This window comes from Miscanthus floridulus, chromosome 13, assembly GCF_019320115.1.
Source record: "Miscanthus floridulus cultivar M001 chromosome 13, ASM1932011v1, whole genome shotgun sequence".
NCBI classification, from domain to species: Eukaryota; Viridiplantae; Streptophyta; class Magnoliopsida; order Poales; family Poaceae; genus Miscanthus; species Miscanthus floridulus.
The window spans coordinates 68,343,292-68,366,917 of NC_089592.1; the positions used below are offsets into that span (position 1 = coordinate 68,343,292).

At 46.6% G+C, this 23,626-nt stretch overlaps 1 pseudogene; it reads right to left on the bottom strand.

The window, feature by feature from the left end:
• Positions 1-20,761: 20,761 nt before the first annotated feature.
• On the bottom strand, positions 20,762-21,640 carry LOC136499140 (ethylene-responsive transcription factor ERF071-like; annotated as a pseudogene).
• Positions 21,641-23,626: the final 1,986 nt, after the last annotated feature.

Here is a 23,626-nt window from a genome sequence, read left to right on the forward strand (position 1 = left end):
TCCTAGGTAAAAACAGAGTAAGCCAAGGTCGCTCATTTTGAACCTGGAGGACATCTGCTGCTTGAACTTGGTGATCTCGGCGGCGTCGTTCCCAGTAATGATGAGATCATCTACGTAGACCCCAACTAGCAACTGAGAAGCACCCTTGCCGCGGGCGTACACCGCGTGCTCCGACGTGCTGTGGCTGAAGCCGAGCGCCACCAGCGTTTCGTGGAGTTTGGCGTTCCACGTGCGCGGCGCTTGACGGAGGCCATAGAGCGCCTTGTCCAAGCGCAGCACCTTGTTCTCGTGCCCGACAACGGTGAAGCCGGGAGGTTGCCTGACGTAGACCTCTTCGACTAGCTCCCCGTTCAAGAACGCGGACTTTACGTCCATATGGTGCACCGGCCACCCCTCCTGGGCAGCTAGCGCAAGGAGCAGCCGGACGGACTCGATGCGGGCGACGGGCGCGAATACCCCGTCGAAATCCACCTCGGGCTGCTGGACATAGCCCTTCGCCACAAGGCGGGCCTTGTGTTTGATGACGTCGCCGGTAGCATCCTTCTTCACCTTGTAAACCCACTTCAAGCCTATGGGTCGATGCCCAGGCGGAAGGGGTACCAGGCGCCAGGTCTTGTTGTTCTCGATGGAGTCCATCTCTTCCATCATGGCTCGGCGCCAGCACGCGTGCTTCTCAGCCTCTGCAAAAGAGGCAGGCTCCTCCTCCATCTGCAAATGAAGCTCTGCAGCCACCTGGCGCACGGTGAAGCCTGGTGGAGTCACTGCCCCGATGACGTTGTCGATGGTGCGGTACCTCGGCTCGACGTCGTCGGCGTCGGCGTCCAAGTACTCCTCCGCATCCGATGGAGGGGAGACGAACTCCGGTGCAGGTGATAGGGGCTCCGGTGGCGTAGGTGTACTGAGAGACAGCGGAGTGGGCGTTGGTGCTGGAGAGCCCCACGCAGGTGTGCTGGTGCCTGGGGATAGTGTCGGAGTGCCTAGGGCCGAGTTGATGGTGTACTGGTCATCACCCTGCTCCGGCGTGGAGTGCTCCACGGCGAAGTCTGCTGCAGCACCCATGTCCTCGCTCTCCTAGGTCCAGGCTGTAGGCTCATTGAAAACCACATCCCGGGACACCACGGCGCGCCACGATGCCGGGTTGTAGAAGCGCCACGCTTTGGCGCCAGGCTCGTAGCCTATGAAGACGACAGGCGTGCCGCGATCATCGAGCTTCTTCAGGTTCGGCTTCATCTCCTTGATGAACGCAACGCAGCCAAAGGTGCGGAAGTGGTGGACGTCAGGCCTGCGACCATGCCAGGCCTCGTACGATGTCATGCCATCGACGGCCTTGGTGGGTGACCAGTTCAAGATGTAGACGGCGGTGGCGACTGCCTCTCCCTAGAATGTCGCCGGCATGCCACGGGCCTTCAACAGACTCCGCGCCATGGTGACGACCGTCTGGTTCCTCCGCTCTACCACGCTGTTTTGCTGAGGCATGTACAGCGTGGTGTGCTGACGTTCGACGCCGTGGTCGGCGCAGTAAGACTCGAACTCGACGGAGGTGAACTCGCCGCCATTGTCGGTTCGGAGGACTCATAGACGCCGCCCAGTCTCCACCTCGACACGCGCCTGGACTTTCTTGACTGCTGCGAGCGTGTCGCTTTTGGCGGCGAGCAGTGCCACCCACATGTACCTGCTTCGGTCATCCACCAACAGAAGAAAATACAGCTTACCACCTGGGGTTGCCGGCGTGATAGGGCCGCATAGGTCACCATGAACAAGATCCAGTAGCCCCTCCGCCCGTCGTTTTGCCTGCGATGGGAATGGGCTCCGCTTGAGCTTGGTGGTGATGCAGTCGGTGCAGAGCTGATGAACACGCTCGATGTGGGGAAGCCCTCGCACCATGCCCCGCTCCTCGAGCTTGCGAAGCGCGTCGAAGTGAAGATGGCCGTAGCGTTCATGCCACAGCCACCCGCTGTCACCAGCGCGCGTGGACAAGTAGAGAGGCCGTGTGATCTTCACCCAGAGTAGGTACAGCCGGTTCGCAGAGCGCTTCACCCTAGCGATCAGTCGGCCCCTTTCGTCGCGGATTCGGAGGATGCCGTGTTTGGCGTGGACGTCGCACCCGCCCTCGTCGAGTTGGTCGAGGCTGACAATGTTGGTGGTGATCCTCAGGATGAAGTACACCCCCATGAGCGGCAGGTGCTCGCCGGTCTTCCCCTCAAACAGGACAATGCCGGCGCCCTCGATTTCAACCTCCGAGCCATCACCGAATCGCACTGTGCCGCGGATCCCCGAGTCGATGTTGACAAAGGCGTCGCGGGAGCCGGACATGTGGTTCGTGGCCCCACTGTCAAGGTACCAGAGGGAGTCGTCGTGGTCGGAGGTGCCATCAAGTTGGGCGAAGACCTTGCCCTCCACAATCCGGAGAGGGCGGTGCTCGGGAAGCGTCAGAGTGGCGGCGGCGGCGCGTGGTGGGGAAGACGAGTTGGGGGCGAGTGTGGCGCAGGCCATCAGCAGAGTGGGCTCGGCGTCCTCTTCAGCGTGCGCGACGTGGGCCTCTGCCTTGGGTTTGCTGCGGCAATCCTTGGCCTAATGGCCGTATTTGCCACAGCGCTTGCATTGGTGATGATTTGTGGCCTTGCCGCAGTTGGGCTCGGCCTGCTTCCCATCACGCGAGGCAGAGCCACCTCCCTCGCCTTTGCCACGACCGTGACCTTGCCCACGGCCGCCATGTTTCTTGCCGCCAGAGCTGGACGCCGCACCGTGGCCAGAGCTATCTTAGTCACGACGAGCTTTGCGGCGCGCCTCCTAGTCCTCTTCAGTGAGGAGCAGTCACCCCATGGCGTTCGTCACTTGCTGTGGCTTGGTGCGATCCTTGAACACGCGTAGCCGCCCGATCACATCCTCAATCGAGATCGCGTTTAAGTCACAGAACATCTCGATGGAGACAACGGCTTGGCTCAGCTTCTCCGGCACCACCTGCAGCATCTTTTTAACTACCTCGGGCTCGGAGATGTTGTCGCCGAGGGTGCACAAGTTGGTGGCGAGTGTGGTGATGCGGACGCCGAAGTCGTTGACGCTTTCCCCTTCCTTGAAGGCGAGGTTGCCGAAATCACGCCAGAGCTGCTACGCGCTGGCGTCGCGCGCGCGCTCGTCGCCGATCCGTAGAATCCTGACAGCTTCCCATGCCTCCTTCACCATACGGCGGACGGCGAGTGCGTTCCAGAGCTCGGCCGGCACCGAGCGTAGCAAGCCCGCCATTGCCTGTCGATCATCGTGGTACTCCTCCTCGTCCGAATCATCGTCGATGTCGTTGACGACGACATCCCAGACACGCAGCGTCTAGAAATTAACCTCCATGACGAACGCCCACTTAGGGTAATTGGTCCGCGTAAGCATTGGCCATTGCACGCTCGCGGACGGGCGCTCGACAATGCGCTCTATGACGCGTGACCCGGCACTCCGGGGGCGAGAGCATCGACTGTGGGAGCGGCCTTGACGGCGACGTGGTGGCGAGCGTGATGGAGGCACCTTCCTTTTGCCGGAGCCAGCACCTACCTCCGTCCTCTTCTTGGATGGGGACACAGACATGGTGGCGGTGAGACTCTGGCTCTGATGCCAAATGTCAGCCGGACTCTCTCCAGCGTGCTCTTAAACTCACAGTGAATTCAAGAACAGAGGAACACAGGAAGTTTTTTTTGTGCCTAAGCACAAAACCGTGTCGACGTTTTTTGTGTTAAGGTGCTCCTACATATATACATGAGCTTCTAACTGCAACATAGAAAAAGAAGGAGAGGCCGAGCTAGCCTCAGCTCTCCGCCATGCACGCCATGCCCCCATGGCCCGATCTGTGCGCGCCATCCCACGCACTAGGCCATGCAGCGCAAGCAGCGGCATGCAACGCCACGACGCGTCCAAAACGCCACGCCGTGGCCCCATTACAATGACGCGCTCGGGAGGATATGATCGTCCAGGCCAAGCTCAACGCTATGTCTAACTGAATGCAAAAGGAAATAAAACTGAACTGAACACAGGATTACATTGACGCTTACAGAAGCCAGTGTCGTCATGACCCATGTAGCAGTTGAAGAAACGTGGCTCGTCGTCCATGGAGTCGGTGAGGAACGACTTGTGCAAGTGATGCCACCCATCATCGTCCATGAAGTCGGTGAGATCGGTGCTTGTTGGCAGGAACGACTCGTCGTACCAGCGACGCCACGCACCGTCGTCCATGGCGTCGGCGTTGGGGGGCTTCCAGAGGGACACGACATATGTTTCGTATTTGCTGCCGTAGCCTGCTGGTACTTTGATGTCGTCTTTGTTGATGCGGTAGCACCTGCGGTGGCGGGGCATGGATGATGCAACAGAGACACCAGAGAGGAGGAGGAGGAGAGCCGCCAGCGATACAGCACCCTTCTTCTTCTTCTTCTTCTTCACCACCACCACACGTCCACGATGTTTCCTGTTCCCTCGTCCTCCCCTCTCCTCTGCTCTGCACCACACGATGTTTCAGCTACCACTGCCAGGTTGGGATGTGTCAGGCGTGACCACACGATTGGTTGGTTGCTTCAACCCAAATCCGCAGTTGGGCTAGGTATGGTGCCGATTGCCGTGCAAACACATGCAAGATTGATTTCCTTCCTACGGTCAGGCTAAAAGGTCGCAGAGCGGCATCCTCTAGTAAACCACCTATCCGGTTGAACGCTATGGTAAGGTCTCGTGTAATCTTCAGAGATAAACGTTACTCTCTCTCTGCACTACGTAAAAAATAATTTTTAGCAACAGTTCAAATTTTTTTAGAGGCGGCTGGCAATGGAGCCGCCTCTACAGTGGCGTGCTCGGGTGCTCAGATACCAGCCGCCCCTACAAATAGAACAGCAGAGGCGGCTGGTGTTACGAGCCGCTCCTACAAATGAGGTCTGATTTGTAGGGGCGGCTTAATCACTAGCCGCCCCTGGAGTTACTATTTGTAGGGGCGGCTGGTGATTTAGCCGCCCCTACAAATGCCTTCATATATATAGCTCCGATTTGTAGGGGCGGCTCAATCACCAGCCACCCCTACAAATGACCCACATATAAAACAGCTGCATCACCTTCTTCCTCCTTGGGTCACTCACTCCAACCCGTGAAAGAAAGGTGGGGAGGCCTTGGGCACCTCCCAAAAATTGCTCTACTAAGGAGGGAAGGTTTTGGTCTCAAATCCTTTGGTGGAGAGGTTGTAGAAGGTAAGAAAATGCTATTCCATACTTTTTTTTTGAAATTTTAATGGTTGGTTAGTGAGTAATTAGAGTTTTGTTTTTCTCTCTCTTATATGGTGTTTGAGCTACTTATGAAGCAAATTAGACCCAAGTTTTAAATGTACTAGGGTAAATTAGGGAGGGGAACAAGATCATACCCTTATTTGGTCCATGTTTCTTGATTTTAATGAACAATTAGTTAGTTTTATGGATGTTTCATGTGCATGTGGATCTAGATCTAGGGTTTGGTTTTTTTATTAATTTCGTTTTTGTAAACTTATGTTCGATGAAATTGGACTAGGGTTTGTATGAAAGATATTGGGTAAAGTATAATTGTTGCTAATTGTTGTCTTTGAAATTATTTATTGTAATCAATAAATATGTATTTTAATTATTTATGGATAAATGGGTCATTAATTAATTTTCCTCTACCATGGTGTGTTTGTATGCTTCATTTAATTATATTAGATTTATATTCATATATATCTGAAGTATATACAATTATTCTCAAGTAATTATTAATTTGTTTCATTTTTATATATATCTGAATAAGTAGTCCTTTAATGTTTGTTTTGTTGTTGTTGTAAAAGATGGAGTACAGGAACTCTTGGATGTATGGTTCGTTAAGGTTCAAGGCAGGTTTCCGTGAAGAGATGGGTAAATTTATTGAAGCCGCAAAGAAGCATGCAACGACATTGAAAGAGAATAAGGATATAATTATTTGCCCATGTAAAGATTGCAAGAACCGTATGGCATGGACATATGTGACTATCATTAGATCACATTTGATTGTGCGAGGATTTGTTGAGGACTGCACAGTGTGGATTCATCATGGTGAAACAGTTATTGTTAACGACGAGGATGAGGACGAATACGACGACGAAACCATAGAATCCCTGTCCCAATATTCAGCAAAGCTTGATGCACGAATGGATTTTGAGTTTGGCAATGAACAAGGTGGTGATGCTGGTGGTTGGGATGGTAACGACAAAGGTGGTGCCAATAATGATGGTGGAGCACGTGTCGGGGATGAAGATGATTTGGAGGACATGATTTGAGCCCTTAGACCAGAGATTTTACTAAATAGCCAGAAAGGTCTAGAAAATTTAAAAAGGATAACAAAAGCATCGAAGGAGACTATGTATAGTGTTGAAAAGGGTTGTCCGACATATTGGACATTGCTATGTTTTGTGCTTGAGCTACTCATCCTGAAGGCTAAGTACGGCTAGTCAAACTGTAGTTTCAATGATCTATTGCATCTCCTATCATGGGTGCTACCACAACCAAACTCAGTTCCCGCCAACACATACCAAGCGAAGAAGGTCATAAGTACATTGACAATGGGGGTTGAAAAAATCCATGCATGCCCCAACCACTGTATACTTTTTTGTTGCGAAACGTTCAAGTCACTAGATAAATGTCCCCGGTGTGGGGCCAGCCGATACAAGAACAATGACCTTTATGGTGGGGACGAAGAATCCACGGGGAAAAAGAGGAATAAGAAGGGTACAAAAAAGGTGGTAGAAGAATCTCAGCCCCTAGAGGACACTCCATTAGGCAACGATGCAAAGCAGATAAGAATTCTTTCCTTGGTAATGTGGTACCTGCCAGTGATCGACCGCTTGAGATGTATCTTCCTAAACCCTAAAGAAGCCGCACTCATGACATGGTGGGATGATGAGCGCAAGGTGGATGATGATAAGATTGCACACTCGGCTGATTGTAGTCAGTGGCAAAGGTTTGATGAGAAGCACAAAGAATTCAACGATGACCCAAGGAATGTACGGTTTGGCTTGAGCACTAATGGAATGAATCCCTTCAATGAGAGGATGAGCGACCACAACACATGGCCAGTGATCTTGACCATGTACAACATCCCAACATGGTTGTGTCAGAAGAGAAAGTACCTTCTCCTCACTATTCTTATTTCTGGCCCTAAACAACCAGGCATTGATATAGACGTGTTCCTTGAGCCTTTGATGCAAGAAATGAAGAGGCTATGGAGGCATGGGGAGCAGAAGTACGATGCGTTCCGAAAGGACTTCATATGTAGAGCAATAATATTTGTTACTACTAATGATTTCCCCGCACTGTTTGCTTTGTCTGGATAGATCAAAGAAAAGATGGGATGCTTGGTTTGCTTGGATGGTACGACATGGGTGTATCTGGATGCATCCAAGAAGATAGTTTACCTAAGGAACCGACACTTCTTAAAGACAAGTCACAAGTACCGCAACAAATTGTTCTTTAGATTTTATGACAATGCCCCAGAGATTGAACCCCCTCCGGAGAGACGTCATAACGGAGAACACGTGTACAGAATGGTGAAAAACATACGCGTCGTCTATGGAAAGAAGAATCCGGATGGGACGAACAGAGATAGAAGCACATCTCCTGTCGAAGGAGTACTTTTCAAGAAACAATCAATCTTCTTTCAGTATCTGCCTTATTGACAAGACTTGGAGGTCCCCCATGCCATTGATGCTATGCACATGCAGAAGAATGTCTTTGAGAGTCTCATTGCTACCTTGATAGACATAGGCAAGTCAAAGGATGGTCTTAAAGCACAGAAAGACATGGTGCAGCTAAACGTGATGCCACAGCTTCACCCGGTACCTGAGGCTAATGGAAAATACACTCTGCCCATGGCGTGCTTCAACCTAACACCAGACGAGAAGAGAGCTATATGCACTTTCCTAAGGGGGATCAAAGTCCTGACTTGGTTTTCAGCAAATATGAAGAAGCTAGTGTCAATGAAGGACTTGTCAATAACACACTGCAAGGCTCACGATTGCCATGTGATGCTGACAGTGTTTCTACCTATTGCAATCAGGGCTATAAAGCCAGAGTTATTGAAAATGGCCATCACCCACATGTGCTACTTCTTTTCGAAGATCTCACAGAAGACGATTGGCAAGCAAGAGCTGAGTGACCTACATGAATTTGTGGTGGAGACACAAAATCAACTGAAGATGTGTTTACCTCCTGCTTTTTTTTGATATAATGCCACATCTCATGATTCACATGGTTCATCAGATACAGGCGCTGGGCCCTTGCTACTTGCATGAAATGTGGTCCTACGAGCGGTTCATGTTGGTTCTAAGTCGATACGTGCATAATCAAGCATACCCAGAGGGCTCCATGATAGAGGGTTACAGTACTAAAGAAGTCATCGAGTGCTGTCAAGAGTACCTAAAAGTACAGAAAGGGATTGGTAAACCCGATTCTCATCATAAGGGTAGGCTGGCTAGGAAGGGCACCAGTGGTAGAAAAGTGTTCATCGACCATGATTATAAAGAGGTGAGTCGAGCGTATTACAGTGTCTTGCAGAGTACACAACTAATGCAACCGTACATTGATGAACACTTGGCTATCATTATGGCGGAGAAAAATAGTCATTCGGATGATTGGGTCATGAAACAACACAAGCAATGACTAACTACATGGTTGAAGGACCAAAACATACCGCCTGGAGAAACCATAGACTCTATTACCATCAGTAGATTAGCGGACGGGCCATCGAGACAAGTGACATCTTGGAATGCTTATGACATCAATGGGTATACGTACTATACCCACGCAAAGGATAGTAAATATGTGAACCAAAATAGCGGCGTTCGAATAGAGGCTCTCGATGGATTGGGGCGAAAGATCCAACACTTTGGCATCATTGAAGAGATATGGGAACTTGACTATGGAAGGGATATAACGGTGGCCCTATTTTGATGCCGCTGGATCAAACAACACCAACTGAACGAGATCAGATTGAGAGTCCTGGACCTCGAGAATCTAGGCTACCAAGATGACCCTTGGGTGCTCGCTTCACGTGTCGCACAAGTTTTCTATATGTCTGACCCACAAAGTAACCTCCCCCCGAAGAAGAAGACAAAGCACGTGGTTGCCTCTGGGAAACAACACATTATTAGAGTTGATAGCATGGACGATGTTGAAGCTTACAATAACTACGATGAGATGCCGCTATTCACAGACTTTCCTAAGAATATCAGTGTTGTGGAAAAGAACCTCCCCAAAGACATATTGTCATAGGAACGAAAATGTGTCAAGGGGAAAGTCGTTACAGCGAGCTAGCTAGTTATTGAACGTGGAGTATTTATGTAAGTGTGTGTTTGTAAGACTTCATTTATGGATGCGTGTGAGACTATATATTTATGTACGTGTGTAAGACTACATATTTTTGTATGTGTGTGAGACTACATTTATGCATGTGTATGAGACTATCCTTTGCAACATCCAGATGACTCTATTTGAACATCCACTCTATTACTACTAAAACTTTATAAAATCACTTAACGCTTTATGAAATGAAGAAATGACCAAAATAAAAGTAGGAGATCTTGATGAGTTATATAACTTTTATATTCATCACCTTTACAGTTGAAATCATTTAGTGTTTGAAAATCAGGTTTAAAGCTGTTATTTTTTGAAATTTAAAATTTGAATTATTCAAAATTAGTGACAAAGATAGATGACTAGACTAAAATGATAGAGCATGATTTTAGAAAATTTTAGGAAAAAAAACCATCACATTTGGAGTTAGTATGAGGGAGAAAAACTAGTTATAAGTTTCTGCCGTAGATTAAAAAAAGAAATCACACTTGTTCATCATTGATCATCATGAACAGTTGCGATTTTACTTTTTAATCTCTGGGTAAAATTTGTAACTAGTCTTTCTTCCTCATACTAACTCCAAATGTGATGATTTTTTCTAAAATTTTCTAAAATCTTGCTCTATCAAGTTAGTGTGTTGATTTGATCATTCTTTTCATTTGACAAAGTTTGAGCACTTTAAATTTTCAAATTTAAAAAAATAACAAGTTCGAACGAGATTTTCAACCATTAAATGATTTCAGCTGAAAAAGTGATGAATACCAAAGTTGTATAACTCATCAAGATCTACAACTTTTATTTTGATTATTTCTTCATCTGACAAAGTGATATTAAACATTGTTCACAAATCAACATGTTTCTCGTATAGTTCAGGAAAGTATGAGTAATATATGAATTTATGAACAATGTTTACTAATACTTTATCACATGAAGAAGTGATCAAAATAAAAATTGTAGATAGTGATGAGTTCAACAACTTTTATGTTCACGACTTTTATTGTTGAAATCATTTAAGGTTTCAAAATCTTGTTTGAAGTTGCCAATTATTGAAATTCAAAATTTCAACTGTTCAAATTTGGTCAAATAAAAATATGATCAATATAAAAGTTGTACATATTGATGAGTTCTACAATTTTGATATTCATGAGTTTTTCATCTGAAATCATTTACTCTTTTAAAATATTGTTTCAAGTTGAAATTGTTTGAATTTCAAAATTTGGATCGTTCAAACAAAGTCACATGACAAGATGACCAAAATAAAAGTTGTACATGTTGATGAGTTATACAACTTTTATGTTTGCAACATTTTTATTTTATTTCATTTAATATCATAAAATTATAGTCAAAGTTTTAAAATTCAAATTTTTTATTTTTATTTTTTTGTTTTCTATATTGTTTTGACTACAATTGTTTATATATATATATTTCTTCATATATAGAATAATACAAAATATTATATTTGTGCATATACACAATTATTTTTATATTACTTTTATTTTGGTCACAATTGCATATACACAATTGTTTTATATATACACAATTGTTTTTATAATACAGAATTAATAATTTAAAAAAATAAAAATATTTGTAGGGGCGGCTGGATCAGGAACCGCCCCTACAAATCATCCCGACTATAAATCCAAGGGCGCACGGTGTTGTCTGTTGTTGGACGCTCTCTTCTCCTCCGACGCCGTCAGGCTGCCCCGCCAACGCCGCCTCCCGAACCTATCCCGATGCCAGCCCACGCCCCTTCCCCGCACCCACGCGCCCCATCTCCACACCCGCGCGCCCCCTCCCCGCACCCGCACGTCTGCTCCTCCCCGCCCTAGGCTGCCGAACCCGCCGCCGCCACCGTGCGCGCTTCTCTCACCTCCGCCGGCCCATGAGCGCCTGGCCGCGCGCTTCCTCTCACCTTCACTCTGTTCACTGCTAGGACCCGCTACGGAACCCTAGCCGTGGGCGACACCGTTCCTCTGCGGAACCCTAACCATCGAGACCTGCTTCGACTGCTTCCTCCATGGCGGCACGCTCCACCGCTTCGAGTACGGTGTCCCCGCGGCCGCGTTCCTCGCCAAGCTCCGTGGCGGGACCTGCACTACCGCGCGTGCTCACCTATCTCGCCATCGACGTCAACTCCGAGGAGACACTAGGTATGCGCGCCCCTTATCTTCCCTTGCTGTTGCGGCGAGCACTCGTACCCTAACACCCCTTCTATGTACTGCCACTGCTTGTTAATTTAACTTGTGATGGTCATCGAGATGTAACTGCCTTGCTACTAAATTCTTGAAATTGTGCATCCTCTCTTTCTGGATGCTCGTGATGCTCATGAATGCATGTGCTTTTTCTATGTAAATAAATGACCTAGGTGTCCAATAAAGTTTGAACACCTATATTTTTGCTTAGTAGGTTATAACACAACTTTTACTCTAGGAATGCCATGGCATTGGTTATTACATTCACCAGGTGGCCACTGATGTACATAGCTTAAGTAATTTTGTCATGAACCATCTTTGCTTTCAGAAGGCCTTTGAAGCAATAATGTTAGTAGAAGTGTTCATATTTATACAACATGTTATAGGATTTCACATTTCTATAGGCAAAACTGGATTATTTTCATCTAGCAGATACAGAGCAACGACATTTTTTTATGTTTTAGTTTCTTGAGATGATAAATTCAAAATAGGACATTCATTGGGATGACAAGAAACATCTTAATTAGTTCAGGTCGTTTGATTGAGATTCTCTAGCTTTTTGCCTATATTGTAGAGTAATTTAAGTGCTCATTCAGTTCCAACTTGCTTTTGCTTTTGTATTTGGTCCAATTATCAAATTTTTCCAATTATCAAATTTTCCAATTCTGTTTATAAGGACCAAGGAAATCAGCTTTTGTATTTTGTATTTGGTTCAGACAAAGGAAATCGGCTTGAGCCGGTTTACACAGGACTAGCCTGCTCACAATTAACTGGGCCTAGTCTTGGTTCCTTGGTGCCAAATGGTCACTTATCCTTCACCTTCACTTAGTTCTTCAAAGCTAAATCCTTTCTTAATCCTTCACCCAACCTTTGCCATCCTCAAGTCAAGTTTTATTTATATCAACAGTTGACATACATTGAAATATGTTTTCTACAATAATCGTAATCCTTGTTTGAATGTTTTGGCCTTCATATCCATTCTTGTGATCAACTAATTTTCCATGTTGATTTTCCTCTCCGATATGGTTCCCTCCTCTGTTTATAGTGCTCTAGCTTGCCTACCCTATTCCTAGCTTAGCTTCCTATTGCTTGTACTCCGATATTGTCCCCTCCTCCCAGGGAACAATATTTGTCTTGCTAGCTTGCTTGCTTCTTGCTTGATTACCGATGTTATCTTCCAGATTTGGCTGATCTTTAACTTCTGTCTCAACTACTTCCTAGTCTTCCAATTGCACTTTAGCCTTTTGCTTTGGTTCTGTCTCATCTCACTTTAGCTCTTCCAATTCTGCCTCCTCTTCTAAATTTGTCTTATTTCCCTCTTGCTCTTCTTCCTTAAGAAGCCAATCATTGCCATCAGCATAGGGTGGCAACCAAACAACAGAAGGCTCGGGTGACTCTTTCTTTGATTTATCTTTCTTAGAAAACTTCTTACGAGCAGTTCTTAATGGAACTCTAATCAGGCTTCTGAGTTCATGAAGGTCTTTTATGTTTCCTGGCAATCTATTTGTAATATTTGGCACTGGTTTTCCATTTGCTATACAATCAGCACATCTTAAATATTCACTCGAGTAATATGAATAACTCCAAACATAGGTTGATAGAGCTCTTTTGCTGTCCAAATTTAAAGAGCTCTCAAAGGATTCCAAAATATCCTCCAAAACCCACTCGAAGCGTACTGCTTCAGGCCTATTGACAGCAAAACAAGCCAATGCTTCCATAACATCATCAGATAGACTTTTTGATTTGTGCCGCACCTCAAAACTATCTGTCATTGCTTTATTTCCTATCACATTGTCAACATGGTATTACTGATGCTTGTATTCTATCACATTGTTCTTATTAATGGCTTTATTTCCTGGAACACATTGGCTGCTGCTCTTAACTATAATGTTGGCTGCTACTTCTATACTACTGTCCTACTACTGTTCTACTACTACTCTATACTACTCTAGTGTTGGCTGCTGCTCTGTCCTCTTCCCTATACTCTTAGAAACTACTACTGGTACTAGCTGGCTGCTAGCTACTCTACTTGCTGCTAGCTACTCTCCTACTACTACTAGCTGGCTATCTAAGTTACCAGATTTTGATCTGCAGGGGTCTTCCAACCATGTGGCAGTAGTCAACTGTTTTTGGCTAATTTTTCTATCCTCTATGTTTGGGAAGCAGCAACTGCTTGTTTTTACACCTTTTCCTCTCTATGTTTGTTAAGCAGCTGTTGCTTTTTTTGTCAAATCTCCCCTCTCCTCTCCTCTCCTCTCCTTTGTTTTGCCGATGATGAAATTGTCTAAGTCCATACTTTATATGGAATATGAGCTGATGATCAAGAACTTGTGAGGAACTTGGCATCATTAGCAGCCGCCCCTACATTACCTTCTCCTCTCTTCTCTATTATGATGCCTTGATGCTCCAAGTTCAAGATCAGATGATGATTGACATGTTTCAGAGGCCTCTACTACTGCTACTTCTCGTTTTTTATATATTGTTGTTTTATAGGACTACTTTGGTTTATAGACCTTTTTGATTTCTTATACCTTCTCGCGTACCTAAAGCACACTTTCTTGCATCTATTAGAACAAAGCGCAAAATAATGTCGCGGACACCAGACAGTGTAGCCCGATGCCCCAAGCATGATGAGCAGCCGAGGAGCAAGCACTAGAGGACCAGCTTACTCAGGAGCAGTTCGATAACGAGGTAGAAAAGAATCTAGAAGTGATGCTTACTCAGGAGCTGTGTGACGAGGAGGAAGGGGGAGCAGAAGGAATAGCAGGAGATGCTGCTGAAGGCAAAAAAGAAGAGGGTGATGATGATGAGGACTCAGAAGAGGGATATATAAGTTCCGAGGATCCTTTCCCACGTGAAGCCAGAAGGAGGCCAACGGAGAAAGATTTAGACAAGGATTTTGATCCGAACGAGGAGGTAGGGAAAAAGCCTTAGCTTGTAAATTTTGCTAAAGCTTTGGCTGTGTTACCTCTGCTAACACTTTGACCTGTCGTATATACAGGTCCCTCCCAAAACTCGAAAAAGACGACGTCAACGTCCGCGACATCTCGCTGGACAAGACGGAGTAGAGGAAATGAGAGCAGAGGCAACAACCACAGAGGCGGATCACGATGCCTCTGCTCTACAACCTCAAGACACAACCACGACTACCAAGCCTAAGAGGAAACGAGGGGATAGAAAAGGAAATCTATATCCAGATAAGGCATGCTATGTAATAACGGAGGTCGGGCCAGCAGGAGAGATCCTTGAGCCAAAGGAATTAAGAGGATGATTCCGTAATGCGACCGGGGCCCTAGTAAGAGATAAATTGAACCCAGCAATCCCTAACTAGAAAGAGGTACCAGAGAACACAAAGAATGCACTATGGGATAGGTAGTTGAAGCTTAATTTTAGATTTCTTGAGGGTAAGCACGAACTGGTAAAAAAATGCTTTTAGGATGATGGGAGAGTCATTTCGACGTTGGAGGTCGGAGCTCAACACGAAGTATATCCAAAAGGAGTTAACTCCCTTCAACGAGTTTGGCAAAATAACTTCTAGTCAATGGGAGGAGCTCGTGGCTCAGAAGACTTCACCAGAGGCATTGGAGCTCAGTGCCCATAACATCGAGCTAGCAAAGAGGAACAAACACCACCATCATCTAGGCCCCGGTGGCTACTATGCTAAGGAAGAGCAGTTTAGGAAGATAGACGAAGAGGCCACAGCTGCTGGGAATATCGATGTGAAGAATTTGAAGGTACGCTCAAGGAACTGGATATATGCGAGGAGTACAAAATCATCTGGTGGTAATCTTAAGTTTGATAAGCCGGAGACCAAAGAGACAGTATCAAGGATACTGAAATATGCTGAAGACAAGGAGAATAGCTCATTCAATCCTTCCAGAGAGAGGGATGAGCTTAGCCTTGCCTTGGGAAACAAGGAGCACACAGGCTGCACCAGGGGGCTAGGGAAAAGGACGACTTGGAAGCAAGGATTCGAAGAGGATAGGCACATGTACAAGAAACATAGTAGAGATCGAGAGACTAGTGTTGAGCTCCAAGTGAAGGCTCTAGTTGCGAAGGCGTTGGAGGAGCAAGGACTGTCTACGGGGCCATGGATATTAGTGACGCCGCTGGGTGAACTGGCATTAGTTGGCAGCCCTCTGAAAGTTCCTAGCAGCCAAGGTTCTACTGCAGCCATAACCTCCATCGATCGCATATGGGAACCAACTAGTTGCACTTTGGTGTTTCTCAGCAGCCGGCAGAACACTATGATGGAGCTAGCAACGGGTGTGGCACATCCTTCCGGTGGCTTACACCACAATAATAAGATACCACCAGACTACACTAGGGTCGAGGTGCATACAGTGAAGCCCAAGTTCATGCAGTGGAGGATAGACTACGCAACTCCCAAGGGGCTGGTGTTACTCAGAGGCGTTATGGGATAGCTCATCCTCTGGCACAAATGGGATATTATATTGACTGCTTCTTCACCGCCTCCCCCTCTCCTAAATTTGGAGCGAGTTGTTGAGGTCAGGGAGATATTTTCATCGTCTCATGACCCCCACATTCCTAAGATGCCACATTCTTCCCCGCCTCCTAGCGAGCATGTGCCTGATGAGATGCCACAACCTTCTCTAGCTCGTACCGAGCAAGTACATCATGAGATACCACAGTCTTCTCAACAAGCACAGCTGATACATGAACAACGAGTGCCTCCTAAAGGTGATGCACAAGAAGATGAGGATGTGCCTGAATGGAAACTTCGAAAGAAGCATCCAATCACCATAAGGTCAGTTTATGTTCTGATCAAAGACGTCTCATCGGTGTCCAAGTGATTTTCCCATGACTAGTTCAAGCCTGAGAACAAAGTTAAAAAATTCCCATCACGTGGTTCTGAGGAGGCCATCACTAGCAAACTCCACCAAATTGCAAAGTAGTATCCAAATGTTGATGACATCGAATGGTCAAAGGATTGCCTGAAAACATATGAAAGAGGCAAGCCCTTCCTACCAAACCGGGACATCCAGCGCCTACCACTTGGAATGAGAAGGTTCCATGATTGGTACTTGCGTGTTCTCCCAACGAGCATAGATCTCATACAAGCATGTTTCCCCACTGAAAGCTCTAGTTTGGTTTTAGTGAATTGATGAAACCCTAAGTGCTAACCTAGTTTATCAAGTGATCATGAGATAGGTAGCACACTCCAAGTGATGAAGCAAATGAAGATCATAGCATGATGATGATGATGATACCATGATGATGATCTAGTGCTTGGACTTGGAAAGAAGAAAGAGAAAAACAAAAGCTCAAGGCAAAGGTATAAACCATAGGAGCTATTTTGTTTTGGTGATCAAGACACTTAGAGAGTGTGATCATATTTAGGATTGATAGTCGTACTATTAAGAGGAGTAAAACTCGTATCGGAATGCGGTTATCAAAGTGCCACTAGATGCTCTAACTCATTGCATATGCATTTAGGATCTAGTGGAGTGCTAACACCCTTGAAAATGTTTGTGAAAATATGCTAACACATGTGCACAAGGTGATACACTTGGTGGTTGGCACATTGAAGTTTGGGAGCAAGGGTAAGAAACTCCACCGGCACCCTAGACAGAAAAGACGGAGGTCACTGGAAGTGACCGGACGCTGGCCTCGGTTGGACCGGCGCGTCCGGTCAGATGTATCAGCGAAGACGCTGGCAGGGTGCGTCCGGTCAGTGCTGACGTACGCTAACGTGAGGCGCACAGAGGAGATGTTGAATGACCGGACGCTGGGTGAGTCTGATCGAGCATGACCGGACGCGTCCGGTCGTGAAAATTCGTGTTTAGAACCTTACTGGAAACGACCGGACGCTGAGGTCCAGCGTCCGGTCACTTTCTAACTGACGCGTCCGATCAACTGATGACCGTTGAAATCTGACGAATAGTATTTGAAGCAGGGGACACGTGGCATGAATCACGTGACCGGACGCTGAGGGCCAGCGTCCGGTCGATCAGACCGGAGCGTCCGGTCACCCCGTGCTGTACCCAGTGAAGAGGTACAACGGCTCTATTTCGTGGGGGCTTCTATTTAAGCCCCATAATCGGTTCAAGCTCACTCTCTTGGCCATTTACATTGACATAGCAACCTTGTGAGCTTAGCCAAAGCCCTCCCACTCATCTTCATCATTGATTCATCATCTTTGTGAGATTGGGAGAGAATCCAAGTGCATTGCTTAAGTGTTTGCATCTAGAGGCACTTGGTGTTTGTGTTTCGCTGCGGGATTCGCTTGTTACTCTTGGTGGTTGCCGCCACCTAGATGGCTTGGAGCTGCGAGGATCGTCGAGCGGAGGTTGGTGATTGTCTCTGGCTCCGATCGTGGTGATTGTGAGGAGTTCTTGACCTTTCCCCGACGGAGCGCCAAAAGGTACTCTAGTGGATTGCTCGTGGCTTGTGTGATCCTCATCTTGTGTTGGTTGTGCGGCACCCTATTGAGGGTTTGGCGTGTGATGCCAATTAGTGCGTGAACCTCCAAGTGAGTGAATCGCCACAACGAGGAGTAGCTTGCCGGCAAGCAAGTGAACCTCGGTAAAAAATCATTGTGTTCATCCTTTGATTCCGAGGTGATTGGTCTTCATTGTTATTCACTCTTGTGATTGATTGATTGGTTCCTTCATCTACACGACGGTATAACTTTCTTGATCACTCTCTTTATATTACCGCAAATTAGTTGTCAGGCTCTTTAGTATAGCTATTTGTGAGAGTTTGTTTGCTTGGTTAGTGTAGCTCTTTAGTTAGCCTTTGAGAGCACACTAACATAGGGTAGTGTCATAGCTATTGTGTGAATTGATACTATCTAAACTAGAATTGTGGTAGGTGGCTTGCATTTTGAGTAGGCTAGCGCATCTCTTGCTTCGCCTTATAATTATCTAACCATTTAGTTAAGTGTTGTTGTAGAAATTTTTTTAGGCTATTCACCCCCCCCCCTCTAGCCATTAGGACCTTTCACCCATCGACACATTTGGAAGCCCAGCCGGGAAAATTGTCTTTGACTTCAATGACATGCAAACATGCTTTCACCTGGGAGAAACGGAGATGAATCTAATTCGCACGTGGTGCCTGTAAGTCCTTGTCCTCCCGATATGATATGAATGTAATCTTTGAATTTTGTTATAACTAACCTACGTTGTGATTTGTAGAATGCAAGTGCACATTGTCAAACAAATGCTAAGTGTGAAAGCCGGGTATGTAGACCCTCAAGCTATAGCCCAAACAAATTTTAATTACCCTAAACGGTGGACACTGGATGCCAAAGAGCTAGCTGCTGCAAAGACACTTTGGGAGAAAGAGCGCATCCGTACGGTGAAACTAAGGGAAGAGTCCCTTAAGGTTGCGGCATACATTGCCCTGGCTTTCAAAAATCTCCAACAACACTCTACTATATGGCTACTATACAACTTCGAGTAAGTTCAACTCTATACTTAAAGCTTTGTTCGATATATTTTATTTGATGCAAAACAGCTTATCTAGTTCTATGATTAAATCCATGCAGCAACCACTAGATTTGTATAGCCATCGATGTCGGGAGGAGCATGGCATGTGTCTTTGATTCATTAGACAGGGACACGGTGACATACAAAGACTTCATATCGATTCTCAAGACGTATACATATCGACAATCCTCATTAGCTTATATGTTTGTATACATACTTGTAACGTTCACTTTTGGATACTAACAAGTTGTATTTGCTAAAATAGTTCGAACAGGGCATTTAGGTTCTATGTCACTAATCATCACGGAAGGCATGATTCAGCAAGGAAGGAAAAGCTTGCTATAAAAACACTATGTGCGGTAAGTGTAACTTACTTCTTCAGTACTCCGTTACATGGCTGTCAAAAACATTACTTAACATTTTCATATGCAAAACACACAGTGCCCCCAAGCAGAAGCCTGGGAGTGTACATTGTGGATACTATATATGTTCTATGATGAGTAACACCGGTGCCTACAGGAGACACCCCTTAAGGGTAAGTTTGAACCTCTTCACCCATAGTATAAAAACTTCGTACATGGTATGAAATACTAAACCGAAACTTGTTCTCTTGTAGTGGAGAGAAGAGAAAGGAATGAAAAGAGACTCATACAAGAATGACCAACTCTTAGAGCTCGTCGGCGATCTTTGCAACTTTATATTGGACCAGATTGTACACGTCAGAAGCGCATACCATGACCAAGAGTCTGACTTAGGTAGAAATTCTCAGTACCAACACCTTTGTGAGACTGAAAGGCTAGCTCTAAGACGTTGATAACAATGTGTATGGAATTTATATATTTAATGATGGATTGTATATATTCTTGTAAATTGGACTTGTAATTGTAGTTTATATAATACTCTTGTGCTTGTAGTCGCGGGGCGTTCGGCAACGCGAACGCGGTTCAGAACGTTGGTCGCGGGGCGTTCGGCAACGCGAACGCTGGTCGCAGGGCGTTCGGAAACGCGAACGCGGTTCGGAACGTTGGTCGCGGGACGTTCGGCAACGCGATTTTGAATTGTAAATTTAAAATTTTTTACGGGAAAACGTACTGTAGGGGCGGTTCTAGATTGAACCGCCCCTACAAACAGGTATTTGTAGAGGCGGCTGGTACTACAGCCGCCCCTACAAATCGATTTGTAGGGGCGGCTAGTAATACGAGCCGCCCATACAAATCGATTTGTAGGGGCGGCCTAGGAACCGCCCCTATAAATACGTGATTTGTAGAGACGGTTCGGTAGGGGTGGCTGGCCAAATCGCCCATACAAAAGCTTACCAGCCGCTCCTAGAAATGTTTTTTTAGTAGTGCTGTTTTAAGTTTGTTTTAATTTTGCATTAGGCCCCGTTTGGATCTTTAGAATTGAATTCCATTCTAACATGATAATTTAGACACAAATTAATTAAGTTAATATAGTTGTATGTGAAATATATTTGTATATTATTGTTGGCGATACGAAAGAGATACTTATGTACTGCACTTCTGCTATAGGGAAGCGAGTCGAAGAGCATGCTATAAGTTGCACATTAGAAAGATAGCATGAGTATCTATAGAATCAAATTCCATCTCCCACCCCCATAAATTTAAGATAGGCTTATATCTAAACTTTGAAAAGTTGTGGAATGCCACATTCCAAGATAAATAGCATACTCCATTAAGTAGATTTTAATTTCTTCAAAAATGAAGGGATCCAAATGGGGCCTAAGTAAAATTTATCCAACTTTAATAAAAAAAATTAACTTAATATATTGTATGATGAAGAAAGTAACAACAGATCGAGGAGCGACCGAGAAGCAGATTGTAACGTTCAGTTCAGATGTTAGCAGGTCGTCTTATAATCAGTTAAGCACGTGGTCACTGAAGATGAAGAAGCTGAACTGGTCGCCGAACACGAAAGCGTCCAACAGCATGTCGGCGGATTCCTCGGACGCCGCCGGTGGAGGCGCCATTTCCTCCTCCTCGGGTTCCTGGGGTTCAGTCCCGGCCCGCTTGCTGCGTCCGCCGAGCTCGACGTGGAAGCCAGCAGCAGGCCACGTCGCGCCGTCATCGGTCGCGGACATGCCCTGCCACGAGAAGTCCGGCAGGGTGCTGCAGCCGCTGGCGTCGGAGACACTGTCGCTGGTCTCCGCCTTGCTCTTGACCGACGGCGCGTGCGCCGCGTCAGGAACATTGTCTCCGTCGACGAGGTTGACGTACGGCGCCGCCTTGGCGGCGCGGCGCTTGCTGGTGCGCGCCGTGGCGGAGGACGACGTCGGGAAGTTGAGCTTCGTCATAGGCGCGCGCGGCGGCCTCGGCGGTGGCGAAGGTGCCGAGCCAGACGCGGACGCCCTTGACGGGGTCGCGGACCTCGGCCGCTCACTTGCCCCACGGACGGCGCCGGACGCCGTGGTACTGGCTCGGCCGCCTGCTGCGCCGGGCCCAGGCAGCGGCGCCGAACGCGAACGCCTTGCGCTCCGTCACCAGCACGACCTCTTCGTCGGAGTCCTCGTCGAACTCCCGGAAGGCGGCCTCGAAGTCGTCGTCCTTGGCCGCCGCGGCGGGGCCCGCTTCTGGCCCTTGCTGCCGGCCGTCGCGCTCGGTATGAGCTCGGCGAGGATCCCACCGCCACACATATTGCTAGCTTAGCTTATTAGATGCCTAGAGTGTTCTGTCGGAATGAAGAAGGCCGTGAGCGGTGAAGCAGCTGTGGATCGGTGTAGTGCTGTGATGGTGTTGGTTGCCGGCGGTGGCGACTATTTATATATGGAGGTCGTGAGCCACTTGGAAGGGGCGAGGGGTCAAGGGCAATTGGGCAAAGGCGTGAGAAGGAAAGAAAGGCTGTATCCATCAGTGGACGCTGAATTACTTTCGTGGCGCTTAAAGCTAGTTCATGCGATTGGACGGATCACGCTAGTTTTATTTTCTACGAGCCTATTCATCATCAACTGGATGCGTATATTAATCCACCCATCTGATACTACTACCTTTTCCGATAGCAAAGTAGGGCCTTGTTTAGTTGGTGAAATTTGGGAATTTGGCTATCGTAGTACTTTTGTTTTTATTTGATAATTAGTATTTAATTATGGACTAATTAGGCTCAAAACGTTCGTCTCGCGATTTCTAACCAAACTATGTAATTAGTTTTTTTCGTCTATATTTAATGCCTCATGCACGTATCGCAAGATTCGATGTGATATCTACTATAGTACTTTTTGGGAAAACTTTTTAAAACTAAACAGGCCTAGTTATCCTGACGTTCCTGAGCCATGGCACTCGAGTCGTCGTGCTACCTTACCTAAGCAGCCAAGCTCCTTTGTCTGGACTACTGCAAACAGTCGTCGTCTCTTCGCTAGCTACGCCTGTCATTGTTTATGCAATGGACCATCCAATCGGCAATCACCTGGCGATTATTATATCGACACCGCCAGCTTTGCTGCCGAACGCTGCACTGCAAAACCATGGATCACTTCCAGTCCCAGGTATAAAGGGGAGAGCGGTATCTCACACTGAACAAACGTATCGCCGGGACTTGCATTTGGGACGACGAACAACAGCTTAGGATGATGAAAAGGATAGGGTGAAGATGATGAGCAGCCTAATGGGGAGGTCAGAAAAGAAAGAATCACCGAAGCCATAGCCACACAATACAGTTTGGGTTCTCATCATCGAAGAAGAAGAGAATTGAATGGAGTGAAGAGGGAGATGAGGAAAATTCAGGTACCAATCAGGTCGGGCACGCGCGAGTCTAATTTGATTCTTAACAGTTTGAGTCCACCCATTGTCGCCACAAGAGAAGCACATACCACTCACTAAACATTCAGATTCATTTCCACTTCCACACACCATATAGTTCGTTGGCAGTGTGGCGATGGAACGGCGGAAAAAAAAATGGAGGCCAGCTTTGGACACACACACGCATCATGCATGACAAAACCCGGAGTACGGATCACCGGCCCGCTCGTATATATCAAAATAGTGCTGAAGATACAGGTGCACTGTGCACGTAAACACACAGCCAGGCTTGGCCTGGACTGGAGCCCTGATGAGATGATAGGGGGTAGGAGAAGATGGCAACATCTTGGCTTGTTTGTTTAAGAGACGATGGCTTTGCTGTGCCTGTTAGATGATGGGATGGAGCGCGGTATGTCGACACCTCTCCGAGCCGGGCTGGCTGATCTGATGGTGAGACTGCGACATGTTGTAGCTTTGACAATTTGCAACTTGAGGGACGCCTTGCAAGCAAGGGAAAGCCAAGTTCAGTGTCTCTCCTCTCCTTGAGTCCTGAGAGTTGCCAACAAAATAATGCAACTGATGATGATAATGAAAAAGAATACAGATGTCTTTCCTATCGTCTGGGAGGCTCATGCTTGCAGCTGGCAAAGTTCATCTTGTCATCCTCTCTCTTCTTCTTTTTTTCGTCCGAATATTCAAAAGTATCCCTTTGTCATCACCGAATGAATCACCGATTTGTAAAATACACGGTGATAAACTCTGCCTCCTGCGTCAGTTCTGTAGCGCAGCGGTGTCACAATATGCCCTTCCGCCAAATTTCCATATTGTACACAAAGAAAAAGATCTAAGAGCACATCCTCTCCAAAATGCCAAGGCTCATGCTCATC